This window comes from Lygodium microphyllum, chromosome 25 (assembly GCF_053477565.2).
Source record: "Lygodium microphyllum isolate KBCC chromosome 25, Lygodium_microphyllum_v1.1.10, whole genome shotgun sequence".
Taxonomy (NCBI): Eukaryota; Viridiplantae; Streptophyta; class Polypodiopsida; order Schizaeales; family Lygodiaceae; genus Lygodium; species Lygodium microphyllum.
In genome coordinates, this window is record NC_141159.1 from 31,714,484 (window position 1) to 31,727,210 (window position 12,727).

Sequence of the window (12,727 nt, forward strand, 5' to 3'; positions counted from 1 at the left end):
TGTCCAAAGCCACAAACTAACACTTGCCTAGCAAAGAACCTAACCCACCTCTAGTTTAACATTCTCAAATTACTTGATTTGTCCTAGCATGGAATATTGGGTTCCTAGCTAACTGTATGTTGCTCATGTTCTCATGGTGAATGACAACTAGACCATCTCCTTGCACATCCAGATCACCCAATAACTTTGCAGCCATGCCACCTCACATGCTACCATAGCAACACCTCTATACTCAACCTTTGTACTCGATAAAGCAATTGTAGATTTCTTTCTCCTACTTCATATAATTGTTGCACTACCAAGGGAAAACATGAGTCTGCTGTAGATCTTCTATTGGACATGCTATCAGCTCAATTTGCATTTATGTATCCAAGTACATGTATATCCTTATATGCCTCATAAAAAGGTCCATAATGAAAAGTGTGCTGAGATATTTGCAATCACACCTATTGTAGCCTCTTTGTATGAGGTAGTTATGGGCTTAGGACATGCAGGCATACTTAATCCCATATGCACAGAGAGGAAAAATGTAGCCATCCAACAACTATAAAGCATTGTACTTGACTACCACTTTTCATATATGAATGAATACATGATGATGATTTTCTTTATCAATTAGTGTCAGTCTTGTACTTGTCAATCTAATACACAAGATTGTGTTTATGAGTCCAAGCTTCAATCTTGGAACCTAAGTCACTTGTGTAACAGTCAAGTCTAGTATCTTTGTCATCATGAGAGTATTCTTCTTCTTCCATCCACCGTAGCTCATTGCCATGTCCTAGATCCCGCTCACTTTGACATGGTATCAAAGCCCAGTCGGGCATGGCATTGCTTCTCCAGCCTCTCTTGGTTCCTCTCAACCTCTACCCAGCTCACATCTAGCTCAATGTGAGTGTATGACTCCAATTTCTCACTTGAACCCCATAGCCACTGTTTGGTAGCCATAGCCAAACAAGGCATACAACACTTGGATCTTCTATATCTTACTCTATAGGCCAAATCAGCTCATGATTCCTTCTGTGGACATCCTTCTCTACTCAAGGCACTCCTCCCTGGCATCTTAGAGTGCAACATTGGCCACTATATGATTCCAGCATTGATGAAATTCGTTGCGCTGTTCAGAATTGCACCTGCTGTTGTTTGTACTGCTGGCGTGCTGCGTCCAGGTCACGATTTTGCCTAGGATCATAGGACTTTGGAAGTCCATTAACCAAGCTTCATTACCATATAAAAATTTCTAGAAATGGTTGAGGATATAATGAACACAGGCTAAAAAACCAGGGCTTTCCAGAAACCCTAGAGTTGGTAGCCATAGCCAACTTCTCAAAAGCTTCAATTTTCTTCATTTTCTCACTCCTCTTGGTACACTGAAGCTGCTGCCACTATGATCTAAGCTCCCAACTTAGTTTCCATCAAGGACTCAAGTAAAATTTATCCATCAGTAGGGGGGACTCAAGTTGAAGGACAAGACAAGCATCAAGAGTCAAGTCAAACTCAAGCAACAAACATCAAATTTCAAACTAATATCTTTTGATACTACACTGCCATTGCTTGTGTCTTTTGACACATACAAAGATCAACTCATTGTTGGTTATTCTTTGTCATTTGAAGCTAATTATTTAACACAAGAATGCCAAGCATGAAGTTTTTTATGTGGATGCCACTCATGGAAAGTAACATGATTATTGTTACTCATTTATACTACATTGTTAAAATGTCTATTCTACTCACAGGAACACATGAAGTTGCTTACATCAAAGAGCAATTAATGAATCCATTTGAAGATTTTGAAGTCATTTTTTCTGCCTCACATATTGTATCTTTGCTTGAGGGGGACCATAAAGACAAGAACCAGATGACTAATGCAAGCAAAGTCCATGAAAATGATGACCATAAAGGAAAGATCAAAGAGAAAAAGAATAAGAAGAAGCAAAAAAATCATGAAGACTTTGAAGTGGCAAGCAAAGTGAACAACAAGTACATGATAAAAAAGAGCAAGCTGGACTGCTCCAACAAGAAGACCTACAATGAATTGAAGATCTATGAAAACTGCAAGGGCCTGCCGGTCCTTGATCCAAATTTTTTTATTGACTTCTTTAGCCTTGTAATGTCTAGCTCAAATGTCTTTATCATAAGCTCGTAAACTCCTCATGTAGCCTTGTACTACAGCCTCTGTAAGGCCCCTGCTATAGCCTCTGGATGACCATCATGTTTGTGGTACCCACACTTAGCCTTTTCTGTGATAGCCTCTAGTGTTTTGCCATGTTTATGGTGTGCCCACACTTTGCAGGTGTTACTTTCACCAAAGCCTCTACATACTTTATACTTTTTGGTTGTGATTGAGGAGGGGTGTTGAGATATTTATAATCACACCTATCGTAGCCTCTTTGTATGAGGCAGTTCTGGGCTTAGGACATGCAGGAAGACTTAATCCCATATGCACAGAGAGGAAAATTGTAGCCATCCAACAACTATAAAGCATTGTACTTGACTACCACTTTTCATATATGAATGAATACATGATGATGCTTTTCTTTATCAGTTAGTGTCAGTCTTGTACTTGTCAATCTAATACACAAGATTGTGTTTATGAGTCCAAGCTTCAATCTTGGAACCTAAGTCACTTGTGTAATAGTCAAGTCCAGTGTCTCTATCATCATGAGTTCATTCTTCTTCTTCCATCCATCGTAGCTCACTGCCATGTCCTAGATTCCGCTCATTTCGAAAAAGTGGACTTCATATACCTCAATATGCATCTAACTGCATCCAAGTGAGGCTTTCCAGGCATCTACATAAATTGATCGATAAGGCCAACAACATAACTCAAGTCTCTAGCCTTGTGATAGTCATGTAAATCAGACTCCCTACTGTCCTCCTAAACATAGTAGGGTCTTCTATCTTATCCCCAACATTAGCACCACTCAGCTTCACATTTTGCTCCAATGCCACTGAAAAGGGCTTATACACTATCATATCATAGTTGAATGACATATCCAAGCCATTCTACCTTTGTGATAGCCATATACCATCATCACATCTGATCAACTCAATACCAAGAAAGTACCTTAGCTCACCCAAATCCTTCATCTTAAACTTCTTCTTCAAAAAATCCTTAACTTTAGTAATCCCACTATCACTGTCACCTGTAATAATCAAGTCATCTACATAGATGGCTGTGATGACTAAGAATGCATCTCCCTTTCTCATATAAAAAGAGTGGCTAGCATAAAAAACATAAAAGCCAATGTTGACAAGATACTTTTTGACTTGTCATACCATGCTCTAAGTGCTTGCTTCAACCCCCATAGAGTACTTTCTTTAACATGTACACATATGTGGGATGCTCTAAATCCTCATAGCTTGTTGGCTACTCCATATACACCTCTTCTTGCAACTCACCATGCAAGAAGGTATTCTTGATATCCATTTACTGCAAACTCCAACCTTTGGCTCTACTACCAAAGCAATCACACATCTAATAGTTGATCTCAAGTACTTAACTTTCAATGATGTTTCTGTTTCAACAGTAGCCTTGAAAGTTTTGAAGTGCTCAAATACATCATTCTTCTCCTTCATAAAATATACCTATAGCTTTCTTGGAAAACTATCAACAAATGTGACAAAGTATTTACTTACACCAAGAGATATGTTTTGTATAGGCTCCTAAACATCTCTATGTATAAAATCAAGTATATTTCTACTCATATATCTATCATGTGAAAAAGGTTGTCTTGCATGCTTACCAAACTAACATGCTTCACACACTTTATGCAATTCTACAACTCTAAAAGTGGGCAGCCTTGTAACCAATCCTTTGGGTTGCATTAATTTGAGCCTTTGCACATTTGTATGTCCAATATGTTTATGCCATATTTCAATATTTACAACCACTCCTTTTCCTTTAGCATACATAATAATATTCATAGTAGGAATTTCGGCATCTAAAGTGAACATGCGATCAACTCTACTTCCTTTTGTGACGATCAACCTATATGTATCATTAAAGTCTTCTACAAAACAACCGTTTGCATTAAATTGAACATGCAACCCTTGCTCTACAATTTGGCCAATAGACATTAAATTCTTTATGATTGATGGTACATGTAATACATTTGATAGACTCTTTGTCTAGCCATCATGCAAAGACAAGGGAGCTTTTCAATGTGTGAAATTAGGTGGTACGAATCATCACTTATTTGTACATAACTTGCATTTTATAAATCCTATATCTCTCCAAACCATTCAGCATGACTGGTCATATGATTAGATGTACACATCACCTTATGTCCCTTTCTCATAACAGCATTCATCATATGCTGCATAACAAATAAATACTCATTTTTGTCTTCATTCTGTTGTGAAAGACAATGCATAGTTTCCTTGCTGCAATTCACTACTGCAAATATCATCCTTGTTAGCATAACAATGAGTTGTGATATAATCAGTTTTGCCACAATAATGACAAATAATACTAGAATTTTCATAACCTCTATTCTGCCATTTACCTCTTCCTCTAGAGCTCCCCTTGTCTCTAAAGTTTCTACGGCCTCCTAAAACCTACATTTCATTGAATTGTTGATTTAACTTGTTTTTACTGGTTATCACCAGCATGTCTAACACCATGACCTATTGAAGAGGATCTACCATGTTCCCTTTCTAAACTTGAGTAAAATGCTTGGACCTATTTACTACTTCTTTCAGATGATTCATCCTACATATTGATCTCTTCGATGATCATGAGAGAGACCAACTCATCAAAATTTGAAAATGGTTTCCGTACATATACAGAAGTGACAAATGAATTTCAAGCCTTCTCATTATTAAGGCCACCCAAAGTAGATGAAACCAAATCATCATCATCAAGCATTGCATTCTGCAATGCTTCTCACCTTCAAAACATAGTCATTGATAGTCATTTTTCATTAAATCATCAACGTATTCAACTGTTGCTTGAGTTAAATCTTCCACACCTTTGTATTGATTGAAAATATATTCTCAAAATTTATCTAAGTTGCTTGTAAAGTTTTTGTATTTTTGATATGCCCCAACATAGTATTATCAATGACCGTAAAAGGCCCATGGGGGATTCACTAGTAGTAATAAGGAGACGTCACCTGCGTGCAAGAAATATATGAAAATATCCCTTATCTACCCCCTATTTATGGGACCTTACCTTATAAAATGTACATTTCTTCCCTTAAATAACCCCCCTCCCTTACACTCACGTGGTACCATACGGTAAACCCTAATGGACCCCCCCGAGAAAAAGCCAATACATCATCTTTTTGTCATTTGCATTCCATTCTTTCCACAACTTTAACTCATCTACAGTCTATAGGGTTAATTAGCTTTGGATTTTTTTCTTCATCTAAAACAAACTTATAAAGGCATTTTCCAATAAGGAAGTTCATCACACGGAACTTCTATGATGGATAGTTATTCTTGTCTAGCTTCTCAATGATGGGGTTTTCCACTATTCTCTACCATTATCATAAAGTCGATATAAAATAGCAAGCAAGTCTTTTGCAACCTTTCACAATAAGTACACAATAATACACCAAGCATCCTTTTTCACTGTGACTACTCAACAATACATGTAATTTGCAAACTATTTGTAGATAAAACTTGTGTTTGTTTCTTAGAAAACACCTCAAGACTTATAGATTCGAAATCTAGAACTTATGCACCCAATTCTCACACTTCAAGAGATTACTAAAGACTTTCTCATCAAATTTTCTGAAGATACACATTTTTTTGTAGCCCATGCTAACAAGATGATGGTCATGCCTAGAGATTTCAATAGCTCGTGTCACTTGTAACTCCGGTATGATAGGATTTTGAATCCTAAGGAGATCTCAGATTGTCGCATGCAAGAAATTCTTACAAGCTAGGCTAAGATCCCTTGTCTCCCATGAGAGGGACACACAATTATAAAGAGCACTAGCAGCACCACCCATGATAGAGCCAATTAGACTACATTGATACTTATATAAAGAGCAAGAGTATCACCCTATCCTAGTCCTCAGATAGAACCCATTGAGCCTCACAAGCTCAAGCCAAAACCCTGATCTTATTCCTAGCTTGAGCTCCATGAGCCTCATAAGCTCAAGTCAAAACCCTAATCTTATTCCTAGCTTGAGCTCCATCAGCCTGAGCCCTAGGCCTAGGCCTAAGTGCTTGCACCCCATGAGGGCCCAAGCTCAAGTCCCTCGAGCTCTATTTTGAGCCCAAACCCTATGAAAACAATTTGTTCGGACGAAAGCAAGGTTCTACACAATCTTTATCCTCACCTTGTCCTATCAAACCTCACTAACCACCACCTCTTTTGATGAAGGAGGGGTGTGCTCTTGATAGAGATCTTGACACCATCCTTGATGAATGCATGGGTAACCTGGGGGACATACTACTCCCCACCCAACTCTTTATATCCTTGAGAGGATAGCAGCTGGAGGTTGAGCTCAATGCTCTCTTGACACTTAAGAGCTTTCTTATCCTAATGAAGAGGCATTGAATGACTCCATCATGCTTTTCCTAGAGTAATAAGTTCTTATTGTTAAAGTTTTCTAGACATCTATGTCATTGACCTCATTAGATATACTGCTTTAATCATTTTTTTTAATTTTCCTTGTTTTTCATAGCTACATTGTAACTTTGCTGCCACCACTGCCTTTGCACAATTCCATACATTTTCTTGATTTGCTACTACTATTAAGGGGTCCACAAGATGATGGCTCCTCATACCTTGTACTCTCGAGGATGTTTCCTTACATGAGGATGAATGATATGCGTCTTGTTTTCATTTCCTATCAACTGCATGGAGAGTCTTTTATAAAGTTAAAAAGACCTTGTGGATAGCATGAGACATGGATTGTGTGGGTCCCACAATAGCCCAATCAAGATGTTACTTATGGGTGGAGAATGTGCCAATCGATGCTTGCATTTTGTAACTTTTTTTAAAGTATAGGATATTAATATACAAAGCTACTCCACTTTGGACGTTAAAAGTGTGAGAGTGTGCAATGGAAAGGAGCAGAAATACAAAGATAAAGAAATAGAGATAGTTTACAAGAAAAGAAGAATGAAATTTGCACTGAACAAGAAAGAATGCTGATACAAATGGGAAAGTGGAAGGAGATTGATCAGTCCCTATACAGAGCCCCCCATGGCATCAAATGAGGGCACCAGATCAAGTTGATGATGATAGCAACATCAGAGATGGAGGAGGATGATGGAGCCCAAGTGTGCACCTGCCCCAAGGAAGGAGGAAGATGAATGAATGATGGGAGGGGCAGGCTATCTATAGCCAAAAATACCTATATATGGTGATTTGCATTAGGGGAGGCCATAAATGTTGGTCGACTAGCAATAAATGTTGGTCAATGATGAATGAAATACCAAAAAATTTGGGGTGACCTTGAAAAAATCCCAAATGACAATGACAATGTCTGGCAAGTATAGATAGATTGTGGAAAGCATTAACTACCCAGAAAATGCACACAAAATCCTGTGAGACTGGAGGAGAAAATGCACATAAAAGCAATAAATTGAGTGCTCTAGAATGAGCTAGCTCCTTTTTCAAAACAAATGACAGATAGGTTAGAGTTGGGGCAGCAGCTAGATTGTCATCATCTTCCTCTCTTCTATTTTCTTCAAGATTTTTAAGCTTTAAGGCTTAAAGCTTTGTGATTTATCTCTACTTACCAAGTTTTAAATGTGTGTAGTCAAATTCGACTTATGGCTCCTAACTCTCGTTTGCGTGGTCACTTTCGTGACAAATGGCTACAATCTTTGTTAATCCGAGAAAATGACAGATTACAATATCTGGGTCTTTTTGATCGAGATGGTCTCTATTTAATGATTTTAGAGTTCTTCAAGTCCATTCTGCAAAAAGTTAGGAAGATTTGAAATTAAAGTCAAGATATCACAGACTGTAAGAAAAGAAGAATGAAATTTGCAATGGACAAGAAAGAATGCTAATTGAAATCATAGTTATCTTGAAATTACTGTCTGCAATGTTGCAGCTCTGAAATGGGGCCCAAAATGGACTCAAATGGAAAAAAAGCTATGTTTGCACACCAAATCTCACAACAATATGAGATTTTTACTTCATCTTGCTTTCTGTGCCTCTAAAGGCACTATTCAAGAGAAAGAGTGAAAGAATAGGAGAGCTTCTTACCCATTGCTTGCTTGCTCAAATCCTTGTTTCTTCTCCTTCACTTCAACCTTCAAAACTAGCCTCTCTCAGTGGCTATCTTAAGTGGTGGTGGTGATAAGATAGGCTATTTCAGATTTATGAATCCTAAATTGGTTAGCTACTCCCTTGGAATCCTCTCTTCCTTGCTAATGGAATGGTTCCATGCTATTATGGAGGCCATTCCTAGAAATTATAATGTGCCACCTGAGCTATTCCTTGGTGGTACATTCTTAGTAGCCCATGAAGAGATGTCCTAGAAAGTACCATCCAGGATTTTGATAAAGCCCTCAGAGTTTGCTAATAGGCTAGCTTGAGTCTACCCTGCAAGTGGAAGTTTCGATCGCTCTCACGAGGATCGATGTGAGTTTTTCTCGTTAAATATATAACTAGCAAGTAATTAATATTAGTAGATTGTAAAGTGATGTGAGCAAGTCTTTCTAGTTTCTAATGGTCCATCACGTGCAATTTTTATTCCTTCTTAGAAAACTCTTGGCTTACCAAGACCAGTCAGTGATAAGTCTAGATTCGTTGGGGGTCCATCCTCCCACTTCCCTCGAGAGAGTAGTTTTAGTTATTTAATTACCTCTACCACTTTAGGTTCAATATATAAAATCAGCTTTCTTGAATTATCTCCTGATACAAATTTCTTATATGCCTTTAATTTATGACATAAAATAGAGTAAATCAATTCCTTCTTAAGAGTTCCTTTCATAAAAATGACTGTTACAATGTTTTCTGTTCAAAGTGTTATTCTCTCCAAGTTCCGTTTCCCAACTAGTATTGGAACTTCTAGAACAGAGTCTGAAAATCGAAGGGTAGTTAGTAGCTCATAAGAGCCTCAAGAGTTTATGACCGGAGCTCCCTGGTATCCTCATCTCCTTTTGCCGACTAGAGTTTCGTACGACAAGACCTTTTGCGTCATGATTGGTCTCAACTCACTAATGTGAAACAAAACAAGAAAAACCCCTTGGAGTAGGTTTTATTCACGTTGGACTTGGGGAGGTCTAGTGCCATCAAGAACACTGCCTCAGTTTGGCGATCTATATCCTTAGTCATCCATCTTTTAGTCTAATGATTTTAGGAAAGATCAATACCTAGCTTACAATCACAAACAATTTATTTCGAATGCATTATACATAAACTTTTAATAAGTTTATTTCCAAGATAAATATTTTCTTTCCAAAAATAATAACATCAAGGAAAATTAGCATAAGTGGCAAAATAACTTCGAGACAAATTAGCATAAGTGGAAAAATAACTTCGAGACAAATCAACATAAGTGACAATACCTTCCGATAGTCTTCTTGGACTCCCTCTTCCTTGGGGATTAGTTTGGATTGAGTTTAAGCAAGAATTTCATACTTGAAGATAACTCCCTTAGAGTTTCATGGGTCTTTGCCTACAATACAAGAAAATCTTGATTAGTTTAATTACGAATAGTATCATTTGACAATTGCATCTCAAGGTCTCTTATATACTGAGGATTAGTGTTTGTAATTCAGAGATTTCGTTTGATTTCGTTTCAAGAACTATTCATAGCTATGGTTCATAGTCTTTTTCATTCTTGGAATATTTTAAGATATCATCAAAGAATATAAGAACAAAGTCATCAAGGTAGGGTTGGAAAATGTCTTGCATCAACCTGTTGAAGGTGGCAGGAGCATTTGTTAACCCAATTGATATAACAGTAAACTCATAATGATTGTACCTTGTGTTAAAAGAAATTTTAGGAATACCTTCCTTCCTAATTCTTATTTGATAATATCTTGATCTGAGATCGATATTTGAAAATACCTTTGCTCCTTGGAGTCAGTCAAGCAACTCATCTATCTTGGGAATTGGATATTTGTTTTTCACCGTCGCCTAGTTTAATCCACGGTAATCGATACAAAGGCGGAGTGTTCCGTCTTTCTTTTTCTGAAAAAAAAAACTGGGGCTCCCCACGGTGAATTACTTGGCCATATGTATCCCTGGTCTAATATTTGCTTGAGTTGTTCTTTCAGCTCAATGGCTTTAAGAATTGACATTTGATAAGGTCATTTGGTGAGACAGGGGCAACGCCTGGAATGAGTTGAATTTCATGATCTACTTCCCTTACTAGTGGGGGATATGTCAAGTTTTTTGGAAAAACATCCGCATATTCTTTTAGTCAAAATGGTTGGTCCTTGGCTTCACTATCCTTCTCAGCCTTGTTGAGTTTAATTAGATAGACGGGCAATCCTTTCTTCAATCCCTTTACTATTCAGGAGGCTTTAGCCTGCTGAACCTTAGGGTTTCCTGCTTCTCCCTGAGTGGTTACTTGTTCTTCCTTTGAGTTCTAGAATGTGATTTGGCCCTTTTCGCAATGGATATAGGCATTATTTGGAATTAACCGATCCATTCCTATTAAACACTTATAAGTCCTAAAGCTCATGATTCGGAAGTTCATTTTGGAAGAATTGCCACCTAAGCTAAATTCTACCTTGCTAGTTTGTTATGCTGATATAACTTCTTTGCCATTTGTTAATTCCACAAGCATTCTAGATGTAAGAATAATGCTTATGCCTAGCCTTATTGCACATTTTGGTGATATGAAAGAGTGGGTACTTCCACAGATGATTAACATTCGAAAAGGGTTTACCTTGATAATCTACTAGTGTTTGAATTATTGAGAATTGGTGATTTGGATCCTTCTTATTGAGAGTGGCATATACTTTGGCTCTTTCCATATCAGATTCCATTGTGGGATCTTTATCATTACTATCCTCCTTTAGGTTTATTCCAACAAACCTTTCCCTTGGTACCTTGGCTTTGCCTGCAAAACTAACCTTTGGCCAAGCTTCGAGCACTATCTCTTGAAATGTCCTGGTTTGTTGCAATAGAAACACCTTGGATCTCGTTGCTCCTTCTTGTGGGTATAAAGCTTCCCACTGCATTTGATTTGGCCTTCTTTGTCTTGTTTGGTTGGTACTAACCTTGGGCTCTTTTTGCATAACCTTGGAAGTTGCCCTTATTTTCACTATTTCTGTTCCAAATTTTTACATTTCTTAGCCTCTGTTCAATCATTTGAAAACTATTGGAGCTACTTGAATCAATGCATCTTGTAAATCTGATGGTCTCATTGATTCAAGATGCGTATTTAAGGGTGGATTTAGACCATTGCAAAGTTTGGATACTTGCTGTGAAACATCCATTGTTGGTGCATATTTTAGAAGTGTTACGAATTTGGAGTAGTAGGCTTCTAGGCTTAGGCTTAGCTACTTTAGATTGAAGAACTCGTTCATCTTCTGGGCTTGATATGTGGATAGAAGATATATCCCATGTACCGTGTCCTTAATTTTGTCCCAAGTGATAGCACCTTCGAGTGTTCTTTGGTGCTTGAACCATTGTTTCCACCAAAGATGGGCATCTCTTGTGAGTTTTAGTTTGGTGATCGTGGCTTGATTTGATGGTGTAGTCCTTGCAGTAATGAAATAGTTTTCCATAGATTCTATCCATGTTTCTACTTTAGTTGGAATGTCCCTTCCTTTACCACATCAAACTCTAGTGGCTTGTATTTCTTGAGAAGAAATTTCTTCTCTTGGGCTAGTTTCGTAATATTGAGATTCAAGGTGATGTTTTGAGGATTATGCAATTTTATGATAAATTTTATTTTCAACCATATTTAGAAAAAAAAGATTTTCACTTGCTTACTCTACGTCACTTATTTAGGAGGGAAATTATGTACTACTTGTTCTTGTGAACAATGATTAGAGTTTATACTTCAAAAGAGAGTTTTAATTTTTAATTAGAGAAAAAAAGTCTATCTACTATTTTTGATTTATCAAGGAGAAAAATGGATGGAAAAAAATAATTCTTTACGTCAATAGGAAGGGAATACATTATTTGCGTAGTTCAGGAGCTTATATTATTCTTGGAAAAGATTTTCCTACCACAATCTAGGCATGGCATTGCGATACATCCATCGCATAGTAATTAGGATTTTGAGAATAGATATCCAAAAATCTATATTTTAGAGGAAGATCAAGTAATCCATCTTTCTTGTAGTTGCAACAAGTGGAGCATCCTACAACCATGACTCAATTAGCCAGTATAACCCTTGTAACATTCTCATAGATGTACTAGTTTAGTTTGACCTATCGCCCTCTAGTGAACATGTTTGCATTTACTTTGGCCTCATAGAAGAGAGAAATCTTGGCAATCTTAAGGGCTTCCATCCACCTTAATCTCTTTAAATTATTCTAGCGGTATGCAAGACGGTTTGTGTCAATGTAACAATACCCTCCGCTTAACATCCATCACCTTTCGTAATACATGGGTGAAGGATTGTATATCTGATCTAATATCCACATCATTTGGTTTCTCCAGCTAAAACTAGAGGAATGCATTGATGACATAAACATAACTTGGAAAATCAAGAATCGTTCCCAAGGTTCGTCTTTCTACCAGAAATCAAGAACATATATCAACAAGATAAGATTTCACTACTTAACTTTCAATGATGTTTTTGTTTCAACAACAACCTTGAAAGTTTTGAAGTACTCAAATACATCA